Genomic DNA, 20,175 nt, shown 5'->3' with positions numbered 1-20,175 from the left:
AACTATAAAATTTCACACCACCCAAGCTCAGACTCTGGAAGGATGTTGCAGACATTGTTGCCACTGTCATCTGAACAAAATGGTGACACCTATGATAATAAACTAAACAGGGTCAGGTCACATTGTCTTGTCCTAATGCCAGGAGGCAGGACCTGGTCACATCCACATGTGTAAATTCTCTTATCCTCCCAAATGAGGTGTCCATGTCCAAATTGCCTATTGGGAATGTTCTCTGGCCTGCACTGACACCCAAACACAAGCCCCTATGAGTTGTGATTTTCAGATACTTTGCATATATTTGTTCTCTGTTTGGAGGAGACCATTGGGAAAAATCTGTCAGAAATTTCCTGTGAGGCTAGAAAGGGAGATGGAAAATATATGTTTGATGTTATCATGTCACCTAACGTGGGCATCAGCTCACAAATTAAGATACATGTCTAAACATTGGTGTTACCACATGCGCTGGGTCGGTCAGTTCCCATTATAGTCAATAGAGTTTGGCTTGAAATGGTCAATGAAGCCTGTAGAGCAACTCAGCCAATTAAATGCTAAACTGCTCTCTAGGCTCCATGGTTTATGAAATAGGAACTATGAGTCTGTTGCTCTGGTGACATTTTAGACACCGTAGGGTGAGATTTTCATAGGGAACCATCGAATATGGCACAGGACCTATGAACGCCTTTGCGTCCTGCGCTGACAACTGAAGGCCAGAATGAGTGCATGAGATCAACTCAAACAGTCTTAGCCTCATGCATGGGCATCTCAGCTCACCTTTGCATCTCCATTGATTGTAGTGGAGACTGGATGCCCAAAATGCACAGAAACAATTACCTACACTTTGATTACTTAATTTGTGCACAGAGTCACGGTGCCTGCTGTCTGGATTAACTCAGCGCATGATAAGGCATGATATGCAAGACTAAAACCTGTAATCCTTTTCCCTGCGTTGATACTAAATGTCTTAGAGATATGTCCTTGAGATGTGACAAAACCTAAAAGACTTGTCTGTTCATAATTTTCCTCTTTCAAATTTTTCATGCTTCTGAGCATTAAAGGAACGGAAAGAAGGGAAAGGGAAGGGAAGGACTATCTCACTTGGGATATCTGCCCACAGTGCAGTTAAAAAAAAATAAAAATCATAGCCAATTAGTTTTTCCTGTACAGTTTCTCTTGAAACAGAGACAAATCTACCTGGCTCATCTAATCTGCCTTTGTTTGTTTGTGTTGATGATTATGGAAAGCATAACCTTAAAAAGAAATTATCAGAAGCATATTAACGTGTATGCCATCAGACATATTGTACGGATTCAGTGAGACTATAAGAGTCTGTTTGCTTCTGTTTTTCTGTATTAAACAGTACTAGTAGAGGCAGTTAGAGTAAGGCAGCAGGCAGGTGTGCAGGTCCTGCTCAGAAGAGGTCAAAAGCACAGTTTTCACTAGATTATTTAGATAAAAACATAAACTCTAGCTTCCTTGCTTAAGCACCATAAAGCATTGTGAGACAACAACAGGAAAGAAGAGAAAATCAGAAAAGCATGTAATGGAAAATGTTTAATAGTATTCAACAATGTGAAAACAACAGGGCAACTTGGAGGAAAAAAATTAGGGAAAAAAAAATCAATTTTCAGTTGAATGCAAGATCAGGAAAGGCTTCTGTTAAGTGTCTGAATCCTTGCTAGGTAGTCTGGAGTGTTGGCTTGATATTCAGTGAAGGCCAGAATGCAGGTACTGTAATAATTCTGTGTGAATGCACAGATCCAAAGACTTTTTTTTTAAGGCCAAACCCTGTCAGACCATGAATCACCTTCATATTTCCTTGTAATGCAAAATATTAAAGCTATAGAAATCTCTTCTTTTTGAGGATGTCCCAGAAAGGCTTCTCAAATCTCAAGTATCCATAAGCAGGTTCACACCTCCCATTTCTGACATCCACATGCAAAGGCTCTTTCTTATGTCACCATTATCAGTTGTACCAAATTTGGGAAGAGCTGGCGAGCCATGTCTGCTATGGGGGGAACCCACACGACGATAGCCCCTCCTGAAAAATCAGACACCTGCTGCAGCTTCATACCATGACTCCTCTCCATCACATGCCTCGATATGCATCCACACTCATCTGTCAGGCATATTAAAGGGAAATGATTTTTCCTGTGTCTCACAAGAGGTTGATTATTCCACAGAACCAATCTTTCTCTTATTTTTCCTTCAAAAGAAGCTTTGACCAATTTTCCCAGAAGAGAGGTAGAAAGGAAAAGGGAAGGGGAACCTGAGCCCAGAAAATTGGAAGAAGGTCTGACTGAGCAATGATACCCTGTGGTTGTTTTTTCCTTACTAGACCCCAAAGAGGGGTATTGAGAAACATAGACTTACCTTTTAGTGAACACATAAGCCTTTAAGATTGGGGAAAAGGGCATTTCAGAAACAAGATTATTCTATGATCACCCATTAGGGGGCATCTCTTCCCTTCACGTAGAGTATCTGGAGGCCGGATCTCAGACTAGTTAGACCATCAGCCCCGTCCTGCTCATCTGCTCCGAGCCAAGATTGCTTCTGACAAGTGCTCAGGAAATTATGAAGTTTGTTCTCTGCCTCACTTCACCTCTGAGTATTTACAAATGTCATGGGCAGTGTTTGTTTGTGGAAGCCAGCCGGTTGTGGTGTTTGGGTTGGTTTTTTTTTCCTCCCTCCTCCTGCTCTTTTTTACAGCCCATTATCAAAACCACAGTAGAGATCACATTTAGCATGATCTCATCAAAACCCTGCAAAAGCTCAGGAAGCCCTTTCCAAGTATGGGAGGGATTGCATTTATCATTGTCCCCAAAGGCTGACTACAGGGCTCGAGGTGAGCAGGCAGGTTGCTGCTGTGATGACTTGTTTTGTTTTCAGTTGAGTTTTTGGTTTTTTTGGTTGGATGGGTGGGGTTTTTATTCTTTGGTTTTTTTTCATCCAGAAGGGCTGATAGCTCAAAATGGAAATTTTTCATTGCACCTTCCCAGCTGCAGCAAGTCTCTTCTCAAGTAGAGGCTGCGATCTCCGATCAAAACCAGAGTGAATAAGTACTACTACAATAGCAGGGGGTTAAAAAACAATGGCTGATGAGAGACTGAGGCTAACTTGTAAGACACTTGTCATATGCTTCAAGTATATTTGACAATCTTCCTCCAGAAAACTGACCCCTTTCTCACCCTCACAGTCTCTACTCTTGGATAAAACATTTCTTTTATCCATAAGGTAACTTTCCTGCTGACAGAGGCTAAGGAAAACTGTAGCCAGGGCTGCCTGCAAGGATGGGTGAGAAGAATGAGTAAAGTTGTCAAACTGCTTTTGCATAAGAAACGCTCAAACATACTGAATCACTCTTTCCTGGAAAAGAAATGACAGTGGAGGATGTGACAGAAGGCATGAATTGACCACAGAAAGTGAGTACGATACTCTTGTTTACTGTTTCTCTCAATACAAGAATAAGAAACACTAGAAATAGCATAAAAACTAGTGGGTGGCAAGTTTAAAACAAAACAAGTGTGGACTTTAGGAGATTAACTATGGCAAACCTAGATATAGTATTTGAAGATATTCATGCCTCCAGCACTTTACCCTTGCCTGCTATCTGCGATTGTTATCTCTCAAACAGAACTTGCATCACAGAATCATAGAACAGTTAGAGTTGGAAGGCACCTTTAAGATCATCCAGTTCCAACCCCCTGCCATGGACAGGGACACCTTCCACCAGACCAGGTTGCTCAAAGCCCCATCCAACCTGGCCTTGAACACTTCTAGGCTTGGATGACAGAGAAGCTGAGAGAAAAAGAGACAGACTCTACCTTGGTACAAAACCTACTTCCATCTCTGTTATCCTTGCTAGGAAATAATGTGGAGATGGGGATCCATCATATGAAACAATGAACATGCAGATAAATACTTACCATGGGACTATTTTTATCTAAGATTACCTAACTGCTGTGCAGAAAAACGCTCAAGATAATGAGTCTAGACACTCCTTGTAGTCGGTGGAGTAATGATTAGCACACACTTGAGCTCATCCTGACACATGTATTCACCTCTATAGAGGTGAAAGTCACCATAGTCAAAAGGGAACCAAGTAGTTGAAGCAAGTAAGCGAGACTCTGAAGACCATGGAGAGATATTGGTTTCCAAGTGTGATTCTCACTGCCTTTCTTAGACATCTCCCACTCAGTAGAAGCATAGAATGATTTGGGTTAGAAGGGACCTTAGAGATCATCTAGTTCCAACTCCCCTGCCATTGCCAGGGACACCTTCCACTAGTTTCTGGAGATGCAACTGTCATTGCAATGCCTGAAGAGGAAGTCTGGAAAACTCTATAGGACTAGAAATTTGACTTTAAAATCACACAGAGAACAGATTTTCAAATTAATTCCAAATTGAAAACTATTTCTTGTGATATGCACAAGCTTAGATTTAACAAGTTCTAGTAAAAATCAAATTGGTTCATTGTGGGTAGTATGTGTTGTGATAAAAATGTAAAAAGAAAAAGAATTACACTGGTCAAGAGATAAAAGGGCAGTTATGACTTCATCCGAGTTCTCTATCCCTTTGTCAGTACAAAACGCAGGGTGTTTTGATAAGCAATAAGAAGGCAGAAACAATTGTCTTAGTAAGTATGTGATAAGAGAGGCCAGATAATATTGGCTGGTTTATTGCATATTTGTATAAACAATATGACCTGATGGATGTGGTTATAAGCCCATTCCCTCATCCAAAACACTAAATTTGACTCCAAGCTCAGACCTTGAAGAATCTGGTTTTGGTTTGTTGTTTTTTTTTTTTTTTCTTCCGCTTTGTGAGGTACAGATTGTGGTCCAGAAGATTAGATGTAAGACTTAATTTTATTATGCATTTTCACCTTCACCTAGAGCACAAGGATTGCCTTATGGGAGGGACTGTGGCCTTGTCACTTCTTGTGTCTAATTAGTAAATGCTGAGAAGGAATGAGAAGTGCCTGCTCTGCTATTGTATATAAGAACGAATACTCCTATAGTAATGTTAATGACAATGCCCAAGCCTTTTAGCTGACAGGAAACAGGTTGCTCTTTTAATTGTCCCAATACAAGACAGGATATAAGGGAACAGGCTGAAAGAATTTGGGTTTTCCTAGTTTGGAGAAGAAAGGCCAGGAGAGATAGAGATTTGGAGTGTCTCAGAAATTACTTCATAGTGGAAGACAACAGTCTGTTCCCTGTGTCCATCGTGGCTAGGTCAGGGAGCCTTGGACATAAATTACCAAAAAGAGGTTCAGATTAGTGATTAGGACAAATGTTATAACGGAAAGGGTAGTAGTGCAATAAAATTGATTGCTTGAAGCAGCAGTTGCCTCCACTGGTCATCTTTAAGGATAGGGTAGGTGTCAGGCAAGGATGGCTTATAGTGTTGTTCCTGCCTAAGGACATAGACATGCACTACATACCCTTTCAAAATCTTCTATGATCCAGCATGGCACTCGTTTTAGTCTCATAATTGGAATTCATTATCTACTGTGTTACTTTGACTGTTTCAATTGCATTGATCTACTGAATCATTCTTAATTGTGGTCTTAACAAAGTAAGTACCTTGTTGCAGCTTTTATTGGTTCACCGAAATGGTAGTAGAAATTACAGTGGCTCTGTAATATGCCAGCTTAAGCACGTTATTGCCTCAACCAATTCTGAACATAAGCATAGGTAGCGCTAGTTAATTGCAATGAAGTCAAAGACTGTTGGGATGCAGAATATTCAAAATAAGCTATGAGCGAAACCACTTAGATCTCCTTCTAAATAAATATTCAGCTCCTGCACACTATTAATAGCATTGTCACACGTAGCAAAATGCTTCACTTTTTCTGAGCCACAGATAGGCAGACATGGAACATCAAGGCAAGAAAAAGCAGAGGTCTGTCAAGCAAACATAGCTTGCCCATGGCAAGGATGAAAGAACCATCTATGGTTACATAAAGTTTAACTTCCTTACTTCCTCCGCCTCTATTCTCTTTTCTTCAGTACTCCCAGCTATACAGAAATCTTCTGTTAGGAGAAGAGTTCATCTTTGAAGCTAGGTTGATCTTATGACCTCGGCTTCCCTCTTTCTCTGTAGGGCAGAGCTCAAGCAATAAGAAAGTTTTCTTTGGACTGGTTTCCAGCACTTCATTAAAAATCTTATATTAAGCTCTGTAATATTCACGTTCAGTATATGTAAAATAATCTGTCCGCAACTGAGATCTAGCTGTAAACCAGCCCAGTAAAAGTAAATCCTGAATCAGAAGGCTTAATAATCCTTCCAGAATTCAGAGTAGCATTAAATATGATTATGATGAATACTCTTGCTATCCACCTAAATACCCACTTTGGGATTTGTTGTGTTCTTGGCCCTTTTCCAGAGCAGAATCGCAGAACCACAGAACTGAAGAAAACCCTCCAGATGACTAGTTAGTCCCTTCTTCCTAGTGACATGATTTCTGACAGATGTTTGTCAAAGCTACTGTTAAAGATATTTGGTAAGGGAGATTCCCCACTCATACCCACACACTTGTTTCCAGTGCTTCATTTTTCACTCTATTAGAGATGGGAGGCTTCTTAAAGCCTAATCTTAATTTCTTTACTCAAGTTAAGAACTTTACTTCCTATTCTGTTCTCCATGGGTCTTGGAGAACAGATTATTCCTTTCTTCTTCAAACACCCTCTTATATATATAAGATCCCCACATGGGTGTTCTCTTTCTCAGTCCAAGCCAGCTCAAAATGCCTACCTCAGCCCATTTACATGCTGCTTGTCGTGTAGAGTTAGGACTAACAAATTAACCCTTTCTATAACAGAGGAGGTCTACCTTGACATCAGAATTGTAACACTTCATCAGGCAGGCACACTCAAATATTTTAACTCATCTAGATCAAGCCCTGTTGTTGATGTAACTCTGGAAGGAAGCAAAACCCATCTGAATAAAGAGAAAGATGTTCCACAAACTCAGGGCTATCTGGTTGGCAGGTTTTGTGGTAGCTGTTTTGAAGCTAGCTCAGATATGGTTACACGAGCTCCTATCACAGGAAAACAGCTGAATCTACATAGTGATGGGTCACGACCTGTTATCTAAATGGAGAAGGCAGGGTTCAGTTTCTTAATGCCATTTTAGATGTTAGAGGGAACTGAGACATCCATACAGGGCTGGCAGATGTAACAGAGGACTTTCAGCAGCTGGAAGCCAGACCTCTGAGGGTTTCATCTGATATTTGAAGTGGTACCAAGTGTTTATATCTGGGCAACTAAATTTCATTCAAGATGTTGACATTTTGATTCATCCCATCAAAAAGAATATAAGTAAAATGGGGCAAATTAATTTTGCCTTGTAAGTTCCTATTTGTCTTCAGGGGTACAAAAGGGGCCTAGGCAACAGCTCAGCGGAAAACATCTAAGCTGGCTGGGATGAATTCCACCCGGGTACCCATACCCATACCATCTTACTGTAAACTAACTGAGGTTGCAGGAGCCAGTTAGCTCCCATAACATGGAGCTCTGCATGGGCATGTTTACTTAGACTGCTCATCTGTTCAGGGACCCAAATCAGTTTATACACTGTTCTACTGGGCCGCTAATTGATACCCACCACTGATCGTTACCTAGATAACTTTCTCCTTGAATGGTCTGCACTGTAAGTAAAACCGAGTCCTGTTTATTTGAGGTGTTATACAAAATATGTGAAAACTATGTTTGAAAGCCCATGCAGATTAATGGTGCCATGGTTGATCTGTTGTTTTGCTCACATTGGAGCAGCTTTTCCTTTTCCCATGTCCTCCATTGGTGCTGTAGCACCAGAAAACAAGGTCATGAGAGCAATTCAGCAGCTATTTTAGTTCCTCCTCACAAAGTCACGGGTTGTGCTGCAGCTCACTGCAAGTTAATTAGTGATGCCGCTTTCCTGCTTTATTCCACTTGCCCTGCCATAAAGCGCTCTAGTCCTAGAGGCAATATTTCTTCCCCCATGCCCTGCAAAGTAATTAAAGGGAACAAGTTAGTAGCATGTCTGCTCCATCTGCCTGGCTTGATTAACCCCTTCAGTGTCACTTTTTAGGGGAAAAAGAGAGAATTTCAGTGCTCACCAGTCGGTTCCAACTGTTGATATCAAATGTCCAGACCCAGCGAGATAGCAACACATCAATACAGAAAGTGGTAAAACCCAGAAATTTTGAGCCACTGGAATGCTAGCATGTGGATCATATGATATACTGTTAATCATAACCATATGATTAACAGTTATCAACTGTCAATAAATCATTTTGTATGGGGGACCAATGCTTATGATTTTACCATCGTGTGTCCTGTGCCCTGGAGGATGTAAAGGAAGTTGTATGATGTACTGGGCAGTGATGCTAGACTGGCTAATTAGCATCATTTTGAGTGAGCGGTACTCTTTTTACCATCTCTTCCCCTCAAGTACCCCATCAACAAGTAACATAAGTGAATTTTCTTCAGAACAGGACTACCAGATACATCTGTCACACAGAGAGCTAAAGTCACAGCTGGATCATGATAGACTGGTGAAAATAACTCTTGCGCTGTTAGAACCAGATCACACTGCAACAAAGAGCAATGAGACGTAATCACATGAAATGGAGATCAGTGGGAGGCAACAATGTGATTTTCCTGCTCTACTCCCAGCACTTATGAGGATGTGAATAGTATTACCAGTTACCAGCTGGGGACAAGTCGGGGAAAACAGTGCAAAACCCCTTTACCTGAGTACACCATCCTGGAAAGGCTTGTCCAGGTAGTCAAATGCTGTGGGTTTTGGAGCCCAGGCCAATCCATTGACAGGAAAAGATGTTTTACTGGCGAAATATTGGAAAGTTTCTGTATCATTCTGTAGCACGGAGTTTAGAGGAAGGCAGTATGACTAAAACTAAGCTTTTATTTGGAAAGAAAAGTATGGGATTCACTTTTCTGACATGGGAAAAGTAAGAGAGTTGACCTCTTCCAAGGCCAGATTGAAATTCAACTTGGCTTTAAAAAACAAAGAGAGTAACAATAAACAGTCTTACTGGAGCTGTGTCCTGTGAAGTTGAAAAATGTAATTAGTCACAGCTGGTCTCTAATAATTTCATGCCATAGGGCTTTGGGAGCCTTTATATAGTAATTAAAAAGAGCTTAGGCCAAATTAGTACTGGTTAAAAGATAGGTTGCTTCAAGGGAAAAAGAAAAATTGCCATGCAAATTCATGTCTGCAAAAAGTTTTTCAAAAGAAAGAGGGAATGTGTTGATTTCTGCCTGAACTGCCTCTAGCAATTGCTAAACACATTCACTACACCCCACCTGGCAAGGCACCGTGCTACGGACTGCCTTGTTCCCTTGGTTCCTGCCAGAGCTGCCCCGCTTGCTGACCAGGAATGTGAACCCAATGGAAACGGTGAGCAAAGGGGCAAAATTGTGCTGGTTCACCAGCTCAGGCAATGGGAGTATTGACCTGAGTCCTAGGGTCTCGTCCCTGCTTGCGTGACACTTATGTCTTTCGTGTTAAACAGCCACTGCAAATCTCACCCTTGTTAATATTATTAACTGGTTGACCCTGTCTTGGACTTAACAGAGGGAAGTAAATCTACAGAGAAAACACCACCGGCAAGCTCTTGGTGTTGCTTCAAGCAGATATATTGGGGGTTTTCAAAGGGCAATGTCAGAAAAGGTTACATTTCTGGCATTTCAGAAGTTTGTCCCAGGGAAAAGGAATGAAATGTGAATGCGCTTATGATCAGGCGGTAAGCAAACTGCAGAAGGTCTTGTCAAAAGCAAGCATCATCTCAGCTAGCTTTTGCTGTTGATAATGTAGATGTCTCCAGCTGAGTTCATTAGTCTCTTCTTTGCAATCAATGTTGAGAAAGAGACATTTTGGGGGTATCTTACATCAGCCCTACTTTAAATGTCTGCTGTAGGAGAAGGTGAATCCTACTCCCTTTTCAGTGAATATTCACTGAACCTTATCAACAACTCTATGATCAGACCAGCCTGACTGGAGCTGCAAGCACCAGCCAAATTTATTCAGTGATCCCTCTGGCTGAAGCATCCACTGGAAGCAGCCTGTCAGGTGTTGTCTAACCAGGTCAATACCCCACAGAAAACTGTAGAGGTAATAAAAAGTCATGATTTGAATGACCAGCTGCTCCACAAATAGCCTAACAGGAATGTGTAGGTGTAGACATTCCCAATGGAGATGTGCAGTTCAACACTAGTTAAGCCAGCAGAGATTAACCCGCTTTCTTCCCTGCTGCTTTTAGTGTATAAGGTATCTCCAAAAGAAAAGGAAAATCTGCATAACTACAAGGGGAGAAGAGGAGATGAATTCCCCTCTTGAGTACTCATAAACCATAAAGGGAGACCAGACACAGAAGCCTAATTTGTACATTTGCTTGGATGACTACTCCTCATAGTAGTTTCCTATATCAAAGATGTGTTTTTGATGTGATCTGGTCTTGATCTTCATCTTGATTGGGCTCTTCATCCTACTGCTTTGCCTCCCTCCACAGCTTTTCCCTGCCACCTTCTCTTCCCTTGACATTTGTCCTAATCTCTGAGGTTTGGTGCTCTTCTCCTCCAGCTCACCTAGGTATACCATCCAGTCACTGAAAGATTTCCTTCCCATTCCTCCCACAGCTGGGTGTCTCTGTGATCTCAAAGGAGCAAAACAGAGGGAAAGTCTTCTGAAACCATGCTCAGTGCATAGCAGCACAGGTGAATGAAAGAAAGAAGGTTCAGATGTATTCATTTAGCCCCCAGCCTATAAGACGCACCAAGTTTCCCAAAAAGTCACCATGAGGCTGCAAACATATCTTGTGAAGATGGATTCCACAGATGGCTGACCACGAAAGTGTCTGGTAAGGATATAGAGTGCTGAGTAGAAATGAAGGAGTTACATGGTAGTTGCAAACCTCTCATGCAAACGATGATTTTCAAAGGCTTCTATTTCTGCCAAATGTGTGTGAATTTTATTTTAGAAAGAGACATGACTCCAAATTCCAATTTTTCTTTTTTTTTTTCTCTTTTTTTTCAAACTTGGGCAAAGTGAAATATTTTCCCTTACCTTATTTGTGGAAATTGCTGGATCAAGTTCACTTTTTCTATTTAAATAAAGAAGCTAAACCCCTTCATAGGTTCTTTCTGTGCAGACTGTTCAGTGTCAATATCAGCATAAAGAGACTGAAATGAGTTGTGTACAATAAAAGGGTCATGAAGCATTATCTATGTTGGGACTATTCCTATGCAGGCAAACATTTAATAAAAGAGGAGGACTGATTGCCATGACAACCATACATCTATGCTCCTAACCACCACTGTGCACCTTCTGTTTCCGCTGATGGCAGCCCTGTGTTTTCTTTCATCCAGCCAGCGACGGCTTCCCGCACTTCCAGTGACTCAACCCTTCCCTGTCCCAGTCTGTCACCTAGCGAAAGCCAACGAAAAGAAAGGTTTCCCTGAACCTGCCCCAGCAGTGCTGCTCTGGAGTATTTACCTTTTTCTTTCAGGATTTGTCAACAGAAAAGCGTATATTTTTCTATGCTTTTTTTGTCCTTCTGTAGCAATATCTGTGTGACAACCAATGTCACTCCTCTTTACCAGGCCTCAGAAGCATCTTCATTCCTATATTTGCAAAGCTCCATGCGGCAGGGATGCTGTGTCCAGGATGTCAGTTGTATGAAAGCAGAACAGACACATTGGAACACTTATTGTGTCTTTTCAAGTCTGTTATGGCAAAAGAATGAACCTGGGAGAAATCCTGGCTGGGTCCTCTGAGAGCACAATCTTCCTAGGTGACTCACTGCTCATTTGCACCACTGCTCCATGACTTCTCCTCCACCGTATCACCTTCATCTCTGCAAGACCCAGCTAACAAAGCACATCTTGAGCTGACAAGCTGCTTCTGGACCGCATGGTCAAAGAGGAGCATCAGCTTTGACCTCTGTGTGTGAGGACACAAGGTGAAGCTGCAACTGGTTAGCTTGTTCTTGCCTGAAGTGTAATTAGGGAATGCAGATGTCAAATCCTGACCAAGGGGGCAGTTAACAAGGCAACACCTTAAGGAAATTTCAGGATGTAACAAATAACAAAAGAACAGTCATATATATGCAGATGGCTCACCCTGATGTATGCAGGGTGATAGAAAGAAGATAGAAAAAATATATATATTCAAGACCAGGCTGGATGGGGCTTTGAGCAACCTGGTCTAGTGAGAGGTATCCCTGCCCAAGCCAGGGGGGCTGGAACTGGATGATCTTTAAGGTCTCTTCCAACCCGAAACATTCTATGATTCTATGATTCTAAGATTCAATGATTCTATGATTCTATCTATATCTATATATCTCTATCTGTATCCTATAGATAGAAATGAAAAACGGGAGGGAAATACTCGTTTAACAGAATTGACGAAAAAGAGCAAATTTAACAGCAGAACAGTATAATAAATACTAAATAAAGATATAAATTTAACAAAGGCAGAGACAACAGGGAAGATGCAAACAAAGGAGTACTGTTCATACAGGAAGGCTTGGAGATTATAATGGGAAAACTTTAGAGGAGAAAAGGGTAAAAAAGGGAATATAGTGTGGTGTGAAGCAAATCATGGGAACAGGGCTGTTTAGCAGTCCCTGTGCAGCAGAAATTCTGCATCTGATCAGTGCAACTTGGAGCAGAGCAATAAACTCACTATTTCCACTGTGTTCCTGCCTGACATTTCTGTGGTTAGGGGAGAACCAGTGTTTTAACCTGCCATCAGCAAGGGAATACTGAGAGCTGACTTTTGCCATGGGTAGGGGAACACTTGGTGCATTTTCCACTTAATAACATTACCTCTTCCTCTCCTTGAACAGCATGAAGACTTAGGATGGCTGCTTTGTCACTCAGAGAATAAGAGAGCAAACTTCAGCCTGTTTACATGTTTAAAGAAAGCCGGAAGCCTGATAACTTATCAAAAAGAAACACCCTGGAATCAGCCGGAGGTCATTAGCAGAGAGCAATTACAGTGATGGAGGACATCAGTGTAGACATGTTACCTTCTGGTCCCAATGGGCTGCACATACCACTTTGTGTCCACTGCAAAACTGCTACAGGTCCTCTTTGAGAAATCTGCCTTTTTATACTAAAATGTGGCAGTTCTTAGAGCTAGAAGCGAGTAAAAAAGCCACTGTAACCAAATGCCACGGCCTTGGCAAATATTTTCTTCAGTGTGGAGAGGGCTTAGAGTCTGGAGATGAAAGACAAGCTAAAGGAAAGTGTGCTTTTTCATCTATTGTTGCTGAAGATACGACTTTAAAAGCTCCCATAATAGTCAACATTGTTAGTCATTTTTTCCATAGGGCCCTGTTAAGAAATCTTCTGCCATGTGTTTGCTATAGAATTTGTGAATAGACTGTGTTATTTTGGAAACAGATGGGTTTCCAAGTCCCAAGATGGGATTGAGTGAGTCTTTGCTGCCCTACCCAATGGTGCAATCAGTTCTCAGAGCTTTGGAGTTGGAGACCGCCATTCCTTTTCCCTTTCATAAATCCAGGTGCCCAAGTAGTCTGCCTGAAGCAGTTGTGCCTATCAGCTCTAGCCATGGGACTTAATTGTCCAGCAGGACTTAATTGTATGATTATGCAATACATGGCCCCTGCCTAAAGACCTCATAATGACAAAGACCTTACTGGTGCGCTCTAATTAGAGATTCACAGAGAGAGCGAGCTCCACAGGCTATGGGCTTAGTACAGCTCTCACCTATTCACAGTCAAGATAAATAATTTAAAACTTGATTAAAAATATGTATTAATTTGATATATCACACTCTGAATTTACCACATATTCTTCTACTTTCGTTCGTGGTGGAAAAGAAATCCTAGATCCAAAGATGTCTATTGACTTCATGATGTACTGTAACTTCATCCAAATTTTGCAACTTCTGTCTGTCTCCATGGATTGCATATATAATGTCTGTGTACATCAATGTTTGTACTACAGAAACATCAAGGTTGCAGTATGCTAGACACGTCATCCTGGATGTATTCCACATTCAACCAAGATTTGTGTGTTTGGAGTGCAATCACCACAGACTCTCTCTCTAGGCTTTGGAGAATAACAGGTAGCTCCTGAAGATGGTTCAGCCCTTTGGAGGTCTGACTTACTCCCTGACTGACTTTCTCCAATAACCAGAAAGAGTCTTGACTGTGTAAGGTCCTAATTTAGACATGTCATTTTAGTGCCTACAGCCAAATGGATGATTCTGGGCTTTTATGTATGAGCAGTAAGAGAAAGCCCTGCCATGGAGAAGACTGTTCTTAATAGGCAAGGCAAGAAAGAGGCTGAGTTTAATAAAAGAGTTAGTGTTTGCATTGAGCAGAACTGGACTCAGTGGCCACTCGTGTCAGCTCCTTTTGGCTTCGAGCTATTTGGATCACTGGTATGTTTTCATCACAGAAGTGAAGGGAGGCCCAGAGAGATTAAACCACTTGCCTACATTCATGTGGGGAGTCTGTGGACAAACTGAAAAATGAGAACAGATCTCCTGGGGCGTTGTCTAATGGCTTAACCATGAGATTCTTATTCCTTCCATGCTGTGACTGCTCTCCTTCCAGCTGTCTTGCACACTCAGGGTCGAGGAGGGTTGAATACATTTGGACAGCATACGGCACAAGCTGAATCCTTGCCAAGTTTTTAGCCTAAACTTGTAATGTCCTCTTTTGAAGTTTTAAATGAAGTGGAGCTAATATTTCCCTGCTTTTAAAAGTCAGTTTGGTTTTAGTCTTCTCTGTGATGCTGGTCTTCCTGGTTCCGATCAGATGGTGGTGTGGAAATTATGACAATCTTCAGCACTATACTTGTAGGATATCTAGTCAGACTAGAACAAAAGTTTGTATTTCTTTTTTCATCCTTCTCTTTCTTTCTCTCTCTCTCTCTTCTTTCTTTCTTTCTTTCTTTCTTTCTTTCTTTCTTTCTTTCTTTCTTTCTTTCTTTCTTTCTTTCTTTCTTTCTTTCTTTCTTTCTTTCTTTCTACCTACTTACCTACCTACCTATCTCTTTGATAAGTATGCCCATCACTTTCATATCTGAGGATGTTCATCTTCCAAATACTAGTCTCTTCCAGTCTGCACCAAGCTGAGCGGTACGGTTGACATGCCTGAGGGATGGGATGCCATCCAGAGCGACACGGATAAGTTCAAGAAGTGGGCCCATGAGAACCTCATGAGGTTCAAGAACACCAAAAGCAGGGTCCTGCACCTGGGTCTGGGCAAACCCCAGTATCAATACAGGCTGGGGGATAAAGGGACTGAGAGCAGTCCTGCCGAGAAGGACTTGAGGGTACTGGTGGGGAGGAGCTGGACAAGAGCTGGCAATGTGCGCTCGCAGACGAGAAAGCCAACTGGATCCTGGGCTGCATCAAAAGAAGCATGGCCAGCAGGTCCATGTGAGATTGCTCTTGTGAGATCCCACTGGGAATGCTAAGCTCAGCTTTGGGGCCCTCAACATAAGAAGGACGTGGACCTGTTGGAGTGAGTCCAGAGGAGGCCATGAAGATGATCAGAGGGCTGGAGCACCTCTGCTATGAAGGCAGGCTGAGAGAGTTGGAGTTGTTCAGCCTGGAGAAGAGAAGGCTCCAGGGAGACCTGATAGATTGTTGATCAGGGACTATAGCAATAGGATGAGGGGAATGGTTTTAAACTGAAAGAGGAGAGATTTAGATTAGTTATTAAGAAGAAATTCTTTGATGTGAAGGTGGTGAGACACTGGCCCAGGTTGCCCAGAGAAGCTGTGGCTGCCCCATCCCTGGAGGTGTTCAAGGCCAGGCGGGACGGGGCTTTGAGCAACCTGGTCTGGTGGGAGGTGTCCCTGACCAGGGCAGGGGGTTGGAACTAGATGATCTTTAAGGTCCCTTCCAATCCAAACCATTCTATGATTCTAAGATTCTATTAACCAACAATGTGCCATTATGGCAGAGAAGGCCAACAGCATCATGGTCTGCATTAGGCAGAGTGTTGCCAGCCAGGTGAGGGAGTTGATCTTTCCCCTCTGCTCAGCACTGGTGAGACACATCTCACCAGGTGGTCCAGTGTTGGGCTCCTCAGTATAAGAGACACAGGGACCTATTGGAGTAAATCCAGTGAAGGGCCAGAAAGTTTGTTTAAGGGACTTGAATATGTCTCCTATGAGGAAAGGCTCAGAGAGCCATGACTGTTCAGCCTGAAGAAAAGAAGGTCCATTTGTAGAAGGTGCATTTGTAGAATTACCTGATGGGGGGAGTGAAGAAGAATGAGACAGACTCCTCTCAGTGGTGCCCAGTGACAGGGCAAGAAGCAATGTGAAAAAAAAATTAAATACAGAATATTCTGCTTCAACAGAGGAAAAAATTTCTTTACTGTGAGGTAGACAAAACTTGGAAGTGATTGCCCAGAGAATTTATGGAGTCTCCATCTCTGGAGAAATTCAAAACCCAGCTGGACATGACCCTGGGCACACTGCTTTTGATGACCTTGTTCTGAGCCAGGGTGTTGGACCAAATGATCAAGAAATTCAGGACCAAAACACGTTGGCCTGTCAGCTGATTGCAACATTACAGACGCACTATCAACCCCTTTTTTTTCCTAATGAAGCCTCATGGACCAAAGGTGCTGCTGTTGGGATTTGCAATGGTAGGACTGTATCTGTGCTGAGTCAAAGTGAGGAATCTGCTCAGGCAGCTGGGGCAGCTTGTCCAAAATGCAGATGCTTTTGACTTCTGTCTCCTTTCCTCATAACTCTCCACCCTGGTGGGGCTTCTTCCTATGACAGGACTGTCCTAACTTTGGTCTCCCAACAAAGTGAAAGTCCCTTTGCCCCATACTTTCAAGCAAGCAATTCTGGTACAGTAGCTCTAAATGAAAGGACATTAAGGTGGAAGGTAATTTCAGCGTTGCTGTCCTACCCCCATCTGGAGTTTCAAAATGATACTTTGGCTTAGCAGTGGACTGTGGAGGTGAGTCCAATGAAGAATAAAGAAGGCCTTGAGAAAAGACAGTGGCATGATTATGCTTCAGCTAAATCCAGTTTTAATTTCCTCAAAGTAGATGTCCTAATTTGCAAATTACTGTTCTGTGATAGAGATCCTATGTCCCATATGTAGTTAAAATATAAACAAGTCTTTTGGGATCAGGTGGGAGCTTTTTAAAAGTAACAAACCACATATGCTTCTTTTCTTGCATTCATAGTTTGGGTTGAACTCCTCTGGTTTTGGTTTGTACTAAAAGCCTTTGCCTTTCCAAAAAAAGAGACTCCCACAGTGTCTGAGCTGTTTTTTTTTATTTTTGTATTTTTTCCTATAACTGGAAGGAACATTGCCCTGTGTTTGGGTGGTCAAATATAGTTTGTGCACCTTGGAAGCGACCAATGGTTGTTATTTTTTCGTCTATCTTTCATAATAGCTGAAATCTCCCAAGAACTCCCCTAGTGCTGAATTCACTGGCTGTCTGGAATTTAATTGTGGGGTCAACATGGAACATTCTTCCTGGAAAAAGAGATGATGAGGTGGAGTAGTAAAGATGGTTAACCAGAAAAGCAAACAAAATTAGCCATAGACATTTATTAGCATTTAAAATAGAGTCTTGTCGAGTAATATGTGTGTGTGAGTGTATGTGTTAAGGGAGGAGGGTATTTCATAACTGGGTGTTTGAGGAAGGGAATAACATCCATTCAGGTTGGGCAAAGAAGGCCAAGATGTACCCTATCATTTTCATAATGAGAGAATTTGGAGCAGGAGACTTGGGATCTGAGGTAAACTCAATGTGACAGACTGCCAAGGAAACAGAGTGGCTACATTAAGCACAGCTTAGCATGGCTAAGGCAGCCTTTATCTAGTGGAAAGAAATTTAGGTTACACTGTGTGAAAAAACTTGTTCTACTTTCTCTTCCCACAAGCATTGACAACAACACTACGGTCATTAATAGATCTCTATCTGTATCTATCTATTTCTCTATATTATCTCTTGGCAAGGAAATGACTGCTAAAATCCATGTACATAGAAATATTCACACACCAGGAAACTGCATTTTTCTACAAAACAGAACATTTAATCAAAAATTAAATTTTGCATTGGAAAACAGTAATGTTGGAAAATTTCAGCCAAATGAGAGCTTTGATAACTTTTTTTTGGTGGTTGTGCTTGTTTTCAGAACCAGATCTCAATGCCATTTTGACTCACTTGGATTGCTGCGCTGCAAGAAGAGGTGAAGTTGGGGCGATCAGGAAACTCTGCCACAGTTTTCATTCAACCTGTATCTTCTATGAAGTTGGTAAGAAGTAACTAAGGAGAAGACACCAAGTACTGAAGCACTGAGAAGCGGAGGGGCAGGCAGAGAGCTGAGCTGGACATGGGAGACAAAGTAAGGCTAAGTGTCTGCTTACCCCTAGGAAGACTATGCAAGCAGCCGGGGAAAAGATAATTTTCACATGTGTGTTCAGGAGTGATTTTAAGAACGTAATGTCATAAAAGTCAGGTGTAATGCCCCTCTTAGACAAAGTTATTGTAGAGGGAGGCCTGAGACTGAACCATGTCTTATGAAGAAAGACCCATATTTGTGATCTCTGAGCATGGAGAGCTGACGTTAATGATAGTGATTTGGGGTGACTTTGCTTTAGCTCTGCTTGAATTATACTAAAAGAAATCTGATTTCGAAAAAGCCAAACCTATGCATTACTAAAAGCTATTTAAGTCTGGGCTCCAAAAACTGCTTTTCTCCCTCCAAATCACCCATTTCTTTGGAAATGCTTTCCTTCCCTGCCCCAAATCAAAATCTTTGCAGAAGCCAGGCCAGGCTCTGATCTTACTTCAAGCATAAAAAATCTTGAATTTTAAAGCCAGATTTATGCCCCACGTCTCAATGCAGTATTCTCTTGCAAATCTGTCACAGACGGGAAACTTTCTGTTTGTCTCTGCCACCTTTTATTGTTAATATGCTTCTGTGCTCATTTGTTCTTTCAGAGCCAAAGGATCAAAGCATGAAGAGCTAGTCTCCACAGACTGCACCAAACCAAGGGATAAATATGTTTTCTTTTTAATTTTCTGGCATTACAGTATTGAAAGCCAGCCTTAACGGTTGTCCAGCAAGATTGACTTTTTATTGTGCTTGTCTAAACTCGTTAATGAGAACATTGCTCTTAAAAGTTAGTCTAAGAAAATACCAAAATGAGCAATGCTCCACTTCCTCTCTCAGTCCATCCCTTTTATCCAACTTCTTTAGTCTTTTCTTTCCAGCCCTTTGCCTTCTCCTTGGTCTATTCCTGCTGCCCTCTATGTGTCAAACTCATTGATTGCTTACTGTAATTAATGAGTTGATAAGTCTGGGAGAGTAAGAACCGAACAGTACACCTTTATTGGCACATTTCTACACGATATTAACACGTGGTGAGTTGCCAGGGAATTGGAGGGTGGAAAGCGGCCCTTTGGTTGACAAAACCTGGTCTATTTTTTTTCATTTCCTTGCTGATGAGTAGCTTCCACTTAGGAGCCAGCACCAAGTCCCAAGGGGATTTCATGGAAATTGTTATTAATAATCCTCCTGTTTCTCTGTTCAACCTTCCAGCATGCTGTTTCCTCTTTCTTATCTTCCTCTAACTTTGATGGCAGCTTTCCAGGAGCAATAAATTCAGGAGCCTGTGTATCATTGAACAGAAGTGTCCACTAGCACTCACAGAAGACTTTCTGCCTGCAGACGAGGACAGGATGACCCCAGTGGCATTCAGACCCATGCTTACCCTATGCAATGGCTGTCAAAGACCTTTCAGACTCTCTCATCAGGCAGCACTTCATTTTTTCTCCCTCCAAATGTGTAACTTACGATGTCTTGATTTTTTCATATATTTATGACACACTTCCCAGTGTTTTACTCGCCTTTTGGGATGGAAAATGCTAGGAATCCCTTCTACACACAGCTGCTGAATAGACTCTATAGCCACCTTTGTGTGTCCCATATATATTTAAATTCTAGGGATTCTTTTCACCTTTTAAGCTGAAATAGAGCCACAAAAGTGCTGTTGCTTTTCTTTTCCACTGTACATCTACACAGACATTTTCACACTTTGTAGCTCCATTTAATTTGATCTCCCTTACATCTCTTTTGGCATGGGCAATTCCCAGCTCTCTTTTTCACTGATCATCATTTTGGATTGCTACTGGCTGCCCATACT

The 20,175-nt window shown here is 41.8% G+C and overlaps 1 long non-coding RNA gene across 1 annotated transcript; it reads left to right on the top strand.

Annotated features, from left to right (window-relative positions):
- The first annotated feature begins 2,966 nt into the window (after positions 1 to 2,966).
- On the top strand, positions 2,967 to 19,919 carry LOC134510549 (uncharacterized). Its single transcript, XR_010069656.1, has 4 exons — positions 2,967 to 3,419; positions 10,644 to 10,864; positions 18,162 to 18,371; positions 18,971 to 19,919. It is a non-coding gene; the product is annotated as an uncharacterized LOC134510549 (long non-coding RNA).
- Positions 19,920 to 20,175: the final 256 nt, after the last annotated feature.

This window comes from Chroicocephalus ridibundus, chromosome 2 (genome assembly GCF_963924245.1).
Source record: "Chroicocephalus ridibundus chromosome 2, bChrRid1.1, whole genome shotgun sequence".
Lineage (NCBI taxonomy): Eukaryota > Metazoa > Chordata > Aves > Charadriiformes > Laridae > Chroicocephalus > Chroicocephalus ridibundus.
The sequence above is the reverse complement of the archived record's forward strand: the minus strand, read 5'-3'. Positions and strand labels throughout refer to the sequence as shown.